General features: G+C 40.7%; 1 long non-coding RNA gene across 1 annotated transcript in view; it reads left to right on the forward strand.

Annotated features, from left to right (window-relative positions):
* The window catches only part of LOC105523176, a 49,402-nt gene continuing 34,624 nt past the window's right edge, over positions 1-14,778 (forward strand). Inside the window, exon 1 of the long non-coding RNA XR_001003546.1 lies at positions 1-126. This is a non-coding gene — a long non-coding RNA (uncharacterized LOC105523176). The remainder of the gene's footprint in view (positions 127-14,778) is intronic.

Raw genomic sequence — 14,778 nt, forward strand, 5'->3', positions numbered from 1 at the left:
ATCCGGCGGCAGGTGGGACCGCACCTGCGGGACTGCCCGCCGCTTTCCTTCGCTCTCTTCGCCGTGCCTCGCCTGCTAGCGGTGTCCTTGTGAGCCACTGCGTTCTCCAAGGCCAGAACGGGACAGGTACGCTCGGGTGACAGGGACCGTATGTGCGCTAAGCCCGCGGCTGGCAGCCAGGGGGGCGGCTGGAACGTGGGAGGACACGCTCTCCCTTAATGCACACGCGTGCTTTGGATGGGTGTGTCATCTCTGTGTGGACACACGGGCCCTCATTGGGTTTAGTCTCTTAAAAAGTTGAAGAATTAAGATGCTTACCTTTGGAAGGGAAGTGTAACTGAGAACACGTTTTAGTGACAGAATGTGTTGCCTCTGGTCTGTTTCTTGGGTGAACCCATGGTGGAGTTTCCAAGTCACGTCTGAATTCCGCATGCCCGCTACACACTTCAGGCAGTATTCCCCCAAGGCCTAAGTGAGAAATATTGACTCAACGCTAAAGATTAAATAGTATCCATAGGATACGAAAATTACCCCAAACAAAACCTAACCTAGACCTAAAGGGCCATGAAAAGATTGTAACAACTTAAAGAAAAAATAGGACCTCAAACCACAGAGAAGCTTTCATTTTCCAAATAGGCAAATTATTTGTAGTGCAATCCGCTTGTTTTTGTGGGGGCTAAAGCGGGTGTAGAGTTGCTTGGCTGTTGTGTGGAGGCAGCTAGATAAGTCCTGCTGGCATGTTATGGATTTTGTAAGTGGGCTCAATAACTCCCTTTGGTTTAAAATGTCCAAAACATATTTTATCATGTAATTTGAGAACAAATGAGAACAAGCAGAATGCCTGCCTCCCCCGATATGTTCCAGGAGTGTGTCTATGTAGATGTCAATTATGTAAGTGCAAGGCCTTGGAAAACAACAGCCCTGCAGGTGGCTTCAAGGCTTCAAGATTTTTCAGAAAAGCATATTTCTTAAAGAAAAATACAAAATAAAAATAACAGCAACCACAGCCACAAGCATTACCCTCCAACCTCCTGCCCCTGTCTTGCTTCTGAGTCATAAATCATGAAAAAGAGAGAGACAATGACTCCAGTTTTCCTGCCTTTAACAACTGGAACTGCTAATGCCAAAAAGGAAGAAAAATAAACAGGCGAGCTGTATTGCTGCAGAAGAAGGAGAGATGCGCTTGGGAAACTGGAGGTTTCTCATCTCTAAGGACTTCCCATCCCTAAAAAGGGTCTCTCCCTTTAAAGTTAGTGGTTCTCAAACCTGTCTTCATGTGAGATTCACACAGGCTTTTGTTTTTGTTTTAAGAAATACAAATGCCAAAATTAATACTCTGGTTTGGTTGGTCTGGGGTGTGGTGGAGGCAGAAGCACTTTGGGAAAACCTTTCCAATCCTTGGCATGTGCAGCCATCCATTTGTGCATTCCAACCCTGTTCTGTTTCATGGAATACATGAGATGTTATTTGACTCTATTTCATGAGATGTATGAATGGGATTCATGGGATAGTATTCGGTTCTGTTTGACGGGATACAGTTGCCCCCCATCCCACAGTTGTCTCCCCTCTCCACTCAAACATATGCACAGAACCCACATTGGGTAAACAAGACCTCTCTCTTTTTTCTTATCCACCACTCAGTTCTATTACCATTTTAGTGTCTTCATTCTGGTTGTTAAAATGTATCGCTCCTCATTTTAACACCTCAATAGCAGTTTGGGATTTTTTTTATTTGCTATTGATGCATTTATATTTACATATTATTATTTAAAATACTAACTTTTGGGGATTGGAAAGCAAGTGATAGACTTGCTGTGAAATTTTGAAGTCTGAAACGTTTTTATCAAAACCTGGAAGCCCAGCGTGGTGGAGAAGTTCCACCTTCAGAGCGTGGCCTTTGTTCATCCCCTTCAGGCCCACCTGAGCCACTGAGGATTGCCCACAGAAGGCTGGCTGCACATTTTGTATGAGCAGAACATTCTTCCTGTCACCAAAGTGGAACTGAAGTTTCTCTTTCCCTTGGATTTTCTCACTCTCCATGGCCAACAGCACCACATTTCTGGATTATGTTGTACGCTTTACCTTGAGAGATAGGTGATCTGTTCTTTGATTAGACACCCTGACCTTTTATGAGTGTTGATCATTGATCATGATCTGGGCTGGATAGAAAGCTCTTGACTCTGAAAAGTTACTCTGCTGCCGACACCACAGGGAAATGCAATTTCTGAGTCCCAGTAGTCACTGCAGCAGGACTCCCCCTCAATTAGGATTTCTCTTGTTATTATTTTACTTTCTTAAAGCAAGCTGCCGCCTCTACTATCCAGCTCTAGCTTTTAGTTACAGTAATCAATTTCTCTGTGTAACTGGCTATAATTGTTGGCTTGGATCTTGAGCTTTCATGGAGCTTAGACATAGAGTGTTCCGTGAAGGGTCTTCTCCATACCTAGCAGACAGATGGGTAATAATGCCATACATTAATACCTCCACATTGGTTTATGTGTGTTTGACCACAGTGCAAGCATAATTATTTTTGCCCAGTAAAAGCTATTAGAGATCTATTTGGTAGGTTTTACGATCAATAGCTCCTGTGATATTTGTGTAGCAGCCACAGAATAATCAATTGAAGGTCATATAAAGTAAATTACCATCCTCCTATAATGATTCTTTTTTCTAGATGAAAATTGGGTTTTGTTATTTCATCAGGAGCCTCTCACGATGCATGCTCTGTCTGTTTGAGAAAGAGAGATATAAAAATTGTGAGTGTGTTTTGAACATAGTATTAATATCCATTACTTGAATTTATGGTATTGGATTATTGAATTACTGGATTCACACTGGAATTCCTTCAAAACCCTTTCTTATGTACTCAGTGACACACTTAATAACAGTCGAGAGCAAACAGACGCCTTTGCTGCGTGGTGGAGTGAGTCACTTTGCAAAAGTCAATCTTGGTAGCTGTCTCTTTAAAGCAAATTTAGAGTTGGTTAAATGTGTTATATTGACAGTGTGACCGACTGAGCTTCTCTCTGCAAACCCTTTTGGAGAGTGACTGGTGAACTAAGCAGGAGATGGAGCCAGGAATGCTGAATACTAATGAATAGTCCATGAGTAGCTCAAGGTGAAAGGGGCGCAAGTGGTGTGCAGAGAGGAGAGAGGCCTGTGCACCTGCTCTTCAGCCAGGCCTCTCCATCACTCGAGATGCCTAACCTGGATTTCAGACTGGCAGTGCGAGCCAGAGTGATGGCTGTGCCTCTATAAAAGATTGTAATTTGCCAACCGGAGGCATGCAATCCCCCAACTGTCTTAAAGGGACCCATTTTCAAAGTGTAGCCTTTCTTTTTGTGGGTGCAATCAGTTGTGCACTGAAAAACTGCAGCCACAGTTGGATAACTGCAGGCACAACAGGCCACGAGAGGCCTCTTTGCTCCAAATTTTGTACCTGCGACTAATTGCACTTACAGAAAATGGGAGTGTGGTAGGAGCTTTTTTAAAAAATTGGGGCCAGTAAATTCTCCATGGAGGAAATAGGCAAGGAAAGAGACAATTACTCACTTTCTTAAGGACAAAGGCAAATGGAGACATCCTTTCCTTGACACACCCCATCTAGTCTATAGAGCATGGTCTAGAAGCCAAATACCAGGTACCACAAATGCCCTGATCATCTGGGACATTGCCTGGTACTCAGTAACATCTTGCAAATGTATAAGAAATAATCTACTGGAAAGTAGCCCAGAGAAGACATTAGTGAGTTTGAGACGATAACTCTGGTGATAAATTAATGAAGTGTTTTATAATAAATAGCAGAGGGGATTTTCTTACTTCTCATTTGCTTTGCAGATAACTCATGCAAAAATTAAGATATTAGTGACTCTAGATTTTATTCAAAAGGTAAATCAGGAGCCTCTTTGCATTTACACATATTTATAAATGTACATACATAAGATATGTATGTATTTGTACATATATAAATTATATATGGTATATCTGTATATGCACATATATACACATATTTTATACATACACTTTTTTTTTTTTTTGAGAGATAGTCTTGCTTTGTCACCCAGGCTGTAGTGCAATGGTGCAATCTCAGCTCACTGCAGCCTCTGCCTCCCAGGTTCAAGCAATTCTCCTACCTCAGCCTCCCAAGTAGCTGGGACTACAGGTGTGCACCACTATGACTGGCTAATTTTTGTATTTTTAGTAGAGACGAGGTTTCACCATGTTGGCCAGGCTGGTCTCTAACTCTTGACTTCAGGTGATCTACCAACCTCAGCCTCCCAAAGTGTTGAGATTACAGGTATGAGCCACCACACCCGACTACGTACACTTACTTTAATTACTTTTTTGATGAGCCTAGGGAAAGGGTAGTCTTGTCTTTTATTTTTGACAGAGTTTCACTCTTGTTGCCCAGGCTGGAGTACAATGGCACAATATCAGCTCACCACACCTCTGCCTCCCAGGTTCAAGTGATTATCCTGCCTCAGCCTCCCGAGTAGCTGGGATTACAGGCATGCACCACCACACCTGGTTAATTTTGTATTTTTAGTAGAGACACGGTTTCTCCATGTTGGTCAGGCTGGCTCACCTCCTGACTGCAGGTGATTCGCCCACCTCAGCCTCCCAAAGTGCTGGAATTACAGGCGTGAGCCACCGCGCCTGGCCCAGTCGTGCTTTTTAAGGTATGCACAAATACAACTTGGGTGACTACCAAGTCCTGGTGGGTGAATTTCCTGCCTGGGGGCTTGTGAAGTTATGTCTCACAAGGAACCCAGCTTACCATCTATTCTGTACAATTTAGCGACGGGCAAGTTGAGACTCAAAACCTTGTTTTCTACCTTTTGCAGATGACCATAAATTAAGCTCATAGCCTGAGAATTGTAAATAAAATATGAAATAACATTTGTATTTTGAGACACTGTTCTTATAGAAATAGTTTGAAATATAATTTTACCCCAATAACAAATTTAATTACCAAACAAAACAAGCAAAGGTTTTAGTAGTTCTTATTGTTCCCAGGAAATTGATGATAGAGTAGTGTAACAGGAATTAAAAATTGAAGAAATACAGACAGAAATATAGAGCAATAGAATAGAATAGAGAGCACAGAAATAAATCCATGTATTTGTGGTCAACTCGGCAAGGGTGTCAATAATACACAACAGGGAAAGTATTGTCTTTTCAACAAATAGTGTTGGGACAACTGGATGTCCACATGCAAAAGAATGATAGTGTACCTGTATCTTATACCATACATAGAAGTTAACTCAAAATGGAGTAAAGACCTGAATCTGTAAAACTCCTAGAAGAAAATATAGGGGGGAAATATCGCGACACTGGTCTTGGAAATGATTTCATAGATATGACACCAAAAGCACAAGCAACAAAAGCAAAAGTAGACAAAGGGGAACAAAAGCTTTTGCACAGCAAAGGAAACAGTCAACAGAGTAAAAAGGCAACCTACAGAATGGGAGAAAGTATTTGCAAACTATTCATCCAACGGGATTAATGTCGAGAGTATACAAAGAATTTATACAACTAAATAGCAAAATAATAATAATAATAATGATAGCCAATTGTTTAAATGAGCTATGAACTTGCATAGACATTTCTCCCAAGAAGACATACAAATGGCCAACAGGTATATGAAAAACAAGATGCTTAGCATCACTTATCATAAAAAATGCAAATCAAAGCCATAATGAGATAGTACCTCATACTTGTTAGGATAGCCAAATGACAAGTGTTGAGGGATGTAGAGTAACTGGAATCCTTGAACACTGTTGGTAAGAATGCCAAGTGGTATAGCCACTATGGAAAACAGTATGAAGATTTCTAGAAAATGTAAAATTAGAACTACCATATGATTCACATATCTCACTCTGGGTATTTATCCAAAAGAATTAAAATCAAGATGACAAAGGGGTATTAATACTCCCATGTCACTGAAGCATTATTTACAATAGCTGAGATGTAGAAGCAAGTGAAATGTCCATCAGCAGATAAATGTATACATAAAATGTGGTATATACCTACTATGGGATATTATTCAGCCTAAAGAAAAGAAGGAAATCCTACAATATGTGACAATATGTGATATTATGAAAAATATATTTGGTCTTGGTCCCCACTTCCTGGCCTGTAACTCCTAAAATTCTTGGAATTGCTAAAGACAAAAGTGTGTTTTTGTATGCTTGAGGCTTGACTAATGGCTGGCAGTCCCTAATAGCTTCAGGATGGGACTTATCACTGCAAAGATGAAGAGAGGATTAGAAGGTTGGGACTTTTAACTCCATCCTTCAACCACCTAGGAGCAGAGAGGGACTGAAGGTGAAGTTGGTCACCAATGACCAGTAATATAACCAGTCATGAGGTAATGAAATTACCATAAAGGACTGGGTGTGGAGAGCTTCTGGAAAGCTGGAGGCTCCTGGTGTGCCTAGAAAGGGAATGGAAGCTCCGTGCACCTTCCCCCATATCTTGCCCTATGCTTTTTTCTTTTCTTTTTTTCATATGCAACCTTCATGATATCCTTTAATAATAAACCCATAAATGTAAGTAAGTGTTTTCCTGTGTTCTGTGAGCCACTCTTGTAAATTAATCAGACCCAAGGAGGGGGTCACTGGCTATAAATTCCAATTTATAGCTGGCCAATCAGAAGCACAGGTGAAACAACCTGGGGCTTGTGATTAGCATCTGAAGTGGAGGCAGTCTCATGAGATGGAGCCCTCAACCTGTGGGATATGAGGCAATCTTCAGGTAGATCACATCAGAGTTGAATTGCAGGGTGCCCGGCTGAGGTCCGTTGTAGAATTGATTGCTTGCTTAATGTGTGGGGAAAACCACCCCAACTTGTGGTGTGTCGGAAGCATGTTGTGAGACAATAGAGAAACCGAGTTTGTATTTTCCACTCAACGTGGATGATGCTTGAGGACGTCATATTAAGTGAAATAAACTAGTTGCAAGGTACGAATGCTACATGTTCCCACTCATTTGAGATGTCTAAAATAGGCAAACTCATAGAGGCTGAGAGTAGAATGGTGCTGCCAGGGCCTGTGGGGAGGGAGAGATGGAGAGTTGGTAATCAATAGGTATAAGGTTTCAGCTACGCAAGATGCTTAATTTCTAGTGATCTACTGTGTAGCATTGTACCTATAGTTAAAATATTGTATTGTACACTTAGACATCTGTTAACGGGTAGTAGATTTCGTGTTAAGTATTCTTACCACAATAAAATAAAAGTAGAAATTAAAAAAAAAAGAAAAGAAAAAGAGACAGTTCAAGACATGAGAAGACACTCTTGAAATAAGGTAATTAAAGGCCAGAAGTCCTCCAATTCAGCCCATCTACTGCCTCCTTAATGCAACATGAACATAAATCACATTTTGAAACTTGGGTGTGTTTTCCTATAGAGTGACACTGAAAGGAATTATTAGGTTCTCTCACATGTTTAATTAATAATTGGCTTTTAATGTAAATATGAAATTCAGCAAAACCACACTGAATGGATTCTGGTATCGATAACGGCATTTGTTTTCACCTAGATATGTTGACCTGGGAATCTAGTCTCCCTAGCAAAACCCCTCCAAGAGAATGAAATGCCACCAGAAATACCAATGGGCCCCCAAGCAGCTGATTAAGAGCCACCCAACCTGCATCATGATGGGAACATTTGAGATTGTGGAGCTAGCTACCTTTTCGTCTTTCCCCACCTTTCTTTTCATGACACATTGTGTAAATGAAGCTTCTACCATTATCCTTTGGAGAGTAAATTAAATAAGGGACGATTTTCCCTTATTCATTCAGCTGGACTTCGGCATTCAGGTTTGGTCCCAAACTTCAAAGCAGGGTGGAGAACTTCTAGAGAGTTCAGAGAAGAGGAATATGAATGATATAAGCCATAGAATCTGAGCTTTGTTCAGTAAATTGTTCTACAGAAAAAGAAGGTAAAAGATGATAGGAGTATGAAATGATGAAGAGGAAATGGCAAGATTATTTTTCTTCAGGGGTAAAAGTAATAACATTTGGGGAAATGGGCTTAAATTAGGAGCAATTTTACATGTATAGTAAAATATTCCATGAACTGTGAAAGCTAAAAAATAAAGTGAAACCATAAAATGGCAATTCTTATAGGTCAAAAATGCCCTTTGCAAATGAAGTGTTCAATAAAAAAACAGCTGTTATTGGAACCGATTGATGATGATGATGATTAGAATTATTTCCTTGCAAGTTTCAGTAACAACTTGGCACTTTCTAGCCTTTCTTAGTACTTGCCTTGCTGAACCCCAACCTTGGATTAGCACCACCATGTTCCTTCTCCATACTTGTGCTGGAAGCTTTGCTTGGCTAATTGTGGCTGATCCTGACTAATCTTGGTTTCACCAGAAAGAATAAAATCTTGGCTGGGTATGATGGTGTGTGTGGATGTAATCCCAGCTATTCAGGAGGCTGAGGCAGGAGAATCACTTGTGCCTGGGAGGAGGAGGTTGCAGTGAGCCGAGATTGTACCATTGCACTCCAGCCTGGGCAACAAGAGTGAGACTCCATCTCAAAATAAACAAACAACCACCAAGCAAACAAACAGAATAAAATCTTAAGCCTCTAGTGGACTCTCACCACTGTCCTGCAGCTTTCAAAAGTTTCCCTATTGAATTGAGTTTCCAAGACAGTGTCTTCTCCCTACTCAAACCAGTGGTTTACACTAAACTGACCCTGCCTCAACTTTCACTTGGAAAGTAAATGCCATCAATTGAGAAATACCTCATCTTTTACTTCATTTTTTAAATAGTTTTAAATTTTTTAACTCACTGATATCCACACTGTCTTTTTTCCTTCAAGATTACAACTGCTGAAAGGTGGCTTCTGTTTTCAAAGGTCAGGGGTTTTCTTTGTTTTGTTTTTTAAGATCTTATCCTCTCATCCTTCTAAAGGATTCTATAGACTTTGGGTCATGACTCTCCTGCATCCAATGTACCTTCTTTACCAAATCAGTGTACACAGTAGGCAGTATAAACACCTAAACAAAACAAACAAAAATCAAGCCCAAAAGATGATAACTGATTTCTATTTGGCAAAAGATGATAGTTGACCTCCTATATCCATTGTTTCCTTCTCTCTTGGTACACAAATCTATGCTTCTGTCTGGGTCCATGAACATCTGGAATGGGCAATGTTCTCCAGCTTCTCTTACAGCTAAGTGAGGCCATGTGAATGCATAAACAAATGCAGTATTTCAAGCTCTTGGAAGCATCCTCAATGCAGGAATCTGAGCCATTCATCACTTCCTCCTATACTTATGTTGGCAGAGCTATGAGAGAGAAAGATCTTGGCCCCCGTTGTTAGGGGAGCCACCATAGCAGCTCTGGACTTCTTATCTCCTAACATTAACAATTGGAGAGAAAAATAGACATCTACGTAGTGTAAGCTGTTGTTATATTTTCTATCACTTGCAGCTAAATCTAATCTCAGCTGATAAACGAACACTCCTTACAACTCATGTCCCTAAAACTGCCTCGCCCCTCAGCTTTTCTTCACAGACAGCATGTTGAGTTATCTCCATGTGCATCCTTCACATCCTCACTCCTGTCATGCCTCAACCTGGTCCAGCGTGGCTTCCACTGTCATCCTGTAGAAACTGCATTTGTCAGGTGCACTGACCTCCATCTGCCACTCCTCATCTTACCAAACAGAGCAGCAGCACTGGGCATCCTCCACTTTCTCACAAGTCTCTCTTTTCTAGAAGTCTGTGTTGTCACTCTGTCCTGAGTTTTCCTTGACCCCTCTGGTTACTACCCCTCAGTCTCCTTTGCAATCCTACCTTTCAATTGTCTGCTCCTTCACTCCCCTGTTGGTTTCACAGGCATTTGGACCTAATGTATCTAAAATGAGACTCTTGATTCTCCCACCTCCCAAACCTGGTTCTACCTCAATCATCCTCATATTAGCAAATTCACCGACTTGATTTATCTAGAATGTGGAAGTCATATCCCATTCTGCTCTCTACCTCATTCCTTAGAGCACTCATCTCAAAGCAGTCCTGATGAGGTCCATCTCAAACATAAAAATCACATCTGTTTATTTCTACCTATCTTTACTTCTAACATCCTATCTCCTGGGTCCTGGAATGGCATCTGTTCTGATTTTCCAACTTTTCCTCTTTCCTGTTCAATCCAAAATTAATATAAAGAAATAAAGCATATAGCTCTGCTGTTCCAAGCTCCACAGTAGATTGCTGCTGCATTGAGAACAGAATCTAAGCTCTTTATCAGGGAGCATATGGCCCTATAGAACATCATTATCCCTCACACAGGTTTTCTTTAAGTTCCTCCCAAAGACCAAAGTATTTCTTACCCCAGGACCTTTGTGCAAGCTAGTCCTTCTGTCTAGTAGTCTCTCCCCATGTCAGTTCTTGTGAGTGGCTCTTTCTCTCCATTCAGACCCCCTGTTAAATTGTATTGCCTCTGCAAAACCTTCACTGGCCACTTTGCTTCAGGAAACACACACTTATGTGTACTAATCCTTCATAACTCCCTGGTCTTTTATTCCTTTAGAGCAATAATCATTATTTTTCAAGTAATAATTTCTGGGGTTTATTGGCTTAATTGATTTTTAAATATTTTAACCACTTTATTGAGGTATTATTTATTTACCATAAAATTCATCTGTTTTAAGCAAACACTTGATGTTTTTATATTTTAATAAATTTACTGAGATATGCAGCCATCACCACAACTCAATTTTAGAACATTTCCCTCATGGCCATTTGGAGTCACTCTTCATTCCCCACTAGACCCGAACAATCACTAATCTACTTCTTATCTCTATAGACTTGCCTTTCTGAACATTTTATTTAAATGGAACCATGTAATACATAGTATTTTGTGGCTGGCTTCTTTCATTTAGCATCATATTTTCACATCCATTTTATAAGTGATAACACATATCAGTACTTCATTCCTTTTTTATTGCCATATAAATTTCATTGTATGGATATACCACATTTGCTTTTTTATTCATTCATTGGTAGTCATTTGAATTGCTTCCAGTTTTGTGCTATAATGTATTATGCTGTCTAGTACTTACTACTTTCAACTATACTTTCTTTTTTTTTTTTTTGAGACATAGTCTCTCTCTGTCACCTAGGCTGGAGTGCAGTGGTTCACAGCAACCCCCACCTCCCAGGTTCAAATGATTCTCCTGCCTCAGCCTTCTAAGTAGCTAGGATTACAGGCGTGCACCTCATGCCAACTAATTTTTGTGTTTTTAATAAATATGTGGTTCCGCCATGTTGACCAGGCTGGTCTTGAACTGCTGACCTCAAGTAATCTGCCTGCCTCATCCTCCAAGAGTGCTGAGATTACATTTTGAAACTTATTTTTATTATCTCTTTCCTAAACCTGTAAGCCTGGTAGCACTTGACTGCCTGTTTTGTCACCAATGTGTGCTTAGTACCTAGCAAATGCTTGCTATGACTAGAAGCTTAGTATTTGTTAAATGCACAAATCATAACTAACTCCATGTTGATTTCCAAATCTCTCTTTCTAATGATTAGAGGCCAATTTAGATGATTGTAGAGGCTAGGAAAAGGGTAATTTTCTAATTTTGGGATAACATCAGCTCTGGGTGGCATAATCTTCTGAATGTGCTTCTGCTTCATCTTGTTGTACCCACTGGAGAAATATCATTCTGGGTTGTGGGAAGTCCACATTCTTTGAGGGTGGTTTGCTAAATGTCCATCTCTGACTCTCTGGAAAGTCTGAGAGCACGCAAAAAGTATGCCAATGTTATTTCGCATTTATCTGGAGCTCAGGAAAAGAATCTGAAAGCTTTTGAGAAGTCCCTTCCATACAGTTAAATTAGAGTACATGATCTAGGAACCCATACCTGAGTGGAAAACTAGGAAGCAGTTTCTGGATGGCAGTGTATGTAAATCTTGCCAAGCCTAGAATCCTGCTTTAGGCTTTAGTCCAAGTAGCTTAATTCAGCATCTAGCATGCAAGTTTAGGCAGACTTTATTCCCCATGCCAAAATTAAGGAGATTTGACTTTCAGAAACTGAGACTTAGAGTGCAGTGCGAACCAGAGGGCTCTTTACCACCTAAGAAAGAGGTGGAAACTAGTAGTAGCTATTATGAATATGCTGTTTATCTGTTTGTTTGAAACAGATACACTTTGCAAACATACCTTGGGTATGCAAAACAACTTGTGAAAAGAACTCTGATCCCCATTGCTTCTTTATGAAATCATTAAATAAAATTAGAGAATTTGTGAACTTATTATTGGAAACTACAAGCCCATTGAGAGCTGTGGTGATTGTATCCTGTTCCTAGGGGAAGAAGAAGTCCAAGAAAAACAGAAGCTGAGGAAGGGGCCTGTGAGAAGCCAAAAATGAGGCACATGAGACCAATCTAGCAGGGACTGGGAAGGGGCCAGGGTCTACATATCCATCAGGCTCAGGGAGGGAGGGTAAAGCCCTCTTATTCCCCGGTAGGTAGGGCTGGCTTGGTCTTACTCAATAATTTAAGCAAAATCTAAGAAGACTGTAGCAAATAAATAAATAATGCACCCATAAACATTGTATATTTGTTGGAGGAAAACAGAAGGAAGCAACCCCAAACAATGTAAATGAGCTGATTTTTGGAAGAGTCATTGGAAAAGGTGTCCGATGTATGGGTCCTGTAACAAGAATTGAACTAGAATCTGCCTGTGTAGGATAGGAAGTCTTGGAACAGTTATTCACTCCTATAAGCTCAGTGCTTTGGGAGGCTGAGGCAGGAGGATTGTTTGAGGCCAGGAGTTCAGTTTGAGACCAGCCTGGGCAACACAGCAAGACCTTGTTTCTGCATAAACAGAACAAAACAAAAATTATCTGGGCATGGTGGCATGTACCTATAGTCCCGGTTATTCAGGAGACCGAGGCCGAAGGATCACTTAGGCCCAGGAGTTCAAGGCTGTAGTGAGCTGTGATTGCACCACTGTACTCCATCCTGGGCAACAGAGTAAGACTCTACCTCAAAAAATAAAATAAAATTTAAAAAATGAAAATAAACAGAATGGAACAAAGATGGAGACCGAAAAACAAGATTTTAATAGAACTAATGGGAAGAGCAGGATGATTTCCTGAGGGCTGCAGAGTTTCAGGGGCAACTAGGAGGACATTTAGTACCCAGAGATGAGCCAGCTGGAAATGACTGGGAAACAGGGAGTAGACACTTAGAATATGTCATTGTGGGATACAGTTGGGGAAAACAGTGGACTTGATAAAGAGGCCTAGGTAATATTCAAGTTAAAGCAGAGGGTAGAATTACTGGGAACGAGTGACTTTGGTTGTGGGGCGAAGGGTTTTGACTTGGAAAGGAAGGTGGGCCGGAATGAACTAAGCAAACCCAAAGACTTTAACTAAATCAATTACGTTACCAGAATACAAATAAATCTGGAAGTATGTAGAATCTAAAGCCGCCTATTCAGGTGCGAGGTGCGTTGAGCTAGTTTACATAATAAGACTCAGAACCCATGACCCATAGGCTAGCTGCCTGCTATGTCACTCTAACATAGTGTTTCTCCTTCTGCTTGTCCCATGTTTCTTTCCTCTCCTGTGTTGCATAGCATTTCCTTGAAGAGAAATCACGTGTAAAGACTGGTTTAAAATGCCATCTAAATGATACTCTTCCCCCCATGAAGTCATGGACAAAGTAAAAAATGAATCCTAGCATAGACAAATTTTAGCCAAATTGGAAACAATTTCCACTAACTGGAGTATTGATGAAATCAATCTGTCATCTGTGCTGTGCCATCAGAGTTTAAGTTAAAAGATGCTTTCTTTGTTCTTCCAGCCTCCCCTCTCAACTCTCCACCCCCACTGCCTCCCAGGAGAATCACCCTTTAGGCTGTTTAACAACATACTATGTACCTGCAAGATTTTTGAGGCTCTCGGAATTTAGTTTCTCCCGTCTAGCTCCTCTTGATTAATAGTTAACTTTTTAATATTGCTAGGAATTCTATATTTCCAAACAAAGACACAGATGTTGTCGAGTATATGTAATGGGAGAGTTGTGTGGCATTAGGTGGGGAATCGCCTTAATGAGAGATGTGATCCCTACAAGAAGAGTCCTTAAGGGCAGGTAAATTCTATGGGGTGTAGTTTTTATGCATAAATTTAATTTATTACATACCAGGCAGTAGGCTTAGGATAACATCCAATTTTTGTCTAGCAGAATCACTGGTATTAAATACTTGGAATTGGGCTAGGGCAATTGACATGAAACTGATAGCAGCTGAGGCTCTGAGAAGAGATTTTAGTTAGCACCCAAGTGGAGAGTGAGTGGTGCTCCAGAGTGCGCTACTCAATACTAGTTCTGGATGGAGGGCACTTTGGTTAAGCATGAGTACAGAGGGAACAACAGCAACCATAACTTGAAGGACAAAGAAAATTACATGCCAAATGTGATAAATGGCGTATGCTCTGTTGTCAGAACCAGAGAAAAAGTCAGAACAGTTTGGCTCAATCAGTAAAATACAAGACTTGGTGTTTATGAAATTGGAGCAAAAGCCAAGAGAATAGACTGGGTAACAGGACAGAAATACCCCACTAAAGTATAAGTTGTGAGAAAAGCCAAAGTGAGAGACTGATAACAGGAGAAAGGATTGCACATGTAGCAGTTGATGGGGCAGCACTACGGGAATGTGTTCCTTCACCCTGTCCAGGGGCTTCCTTCCCTTTGGGACCCAGTGGAAAGTAAATTGTGAGCTGGGGATGCAGCTTACTGTAGGATGCAAGCCAGTC

The sequence above is a fragment of the Colobus angolensis genome, unplaced genomic scaffold, assembly GCF_000951035.1.
Source record: "Colobus angolensis palliatus isolate OR3802 unplaced genomic scaffold, Cang.pa_1.0 Scaffold112, whole genome shotgun sequence".
NCBI lineage: Eukaryota > Metazoa > Chordata > Mammalia > Primates > Cercopithecidae > Colobus > Colobus angolensis.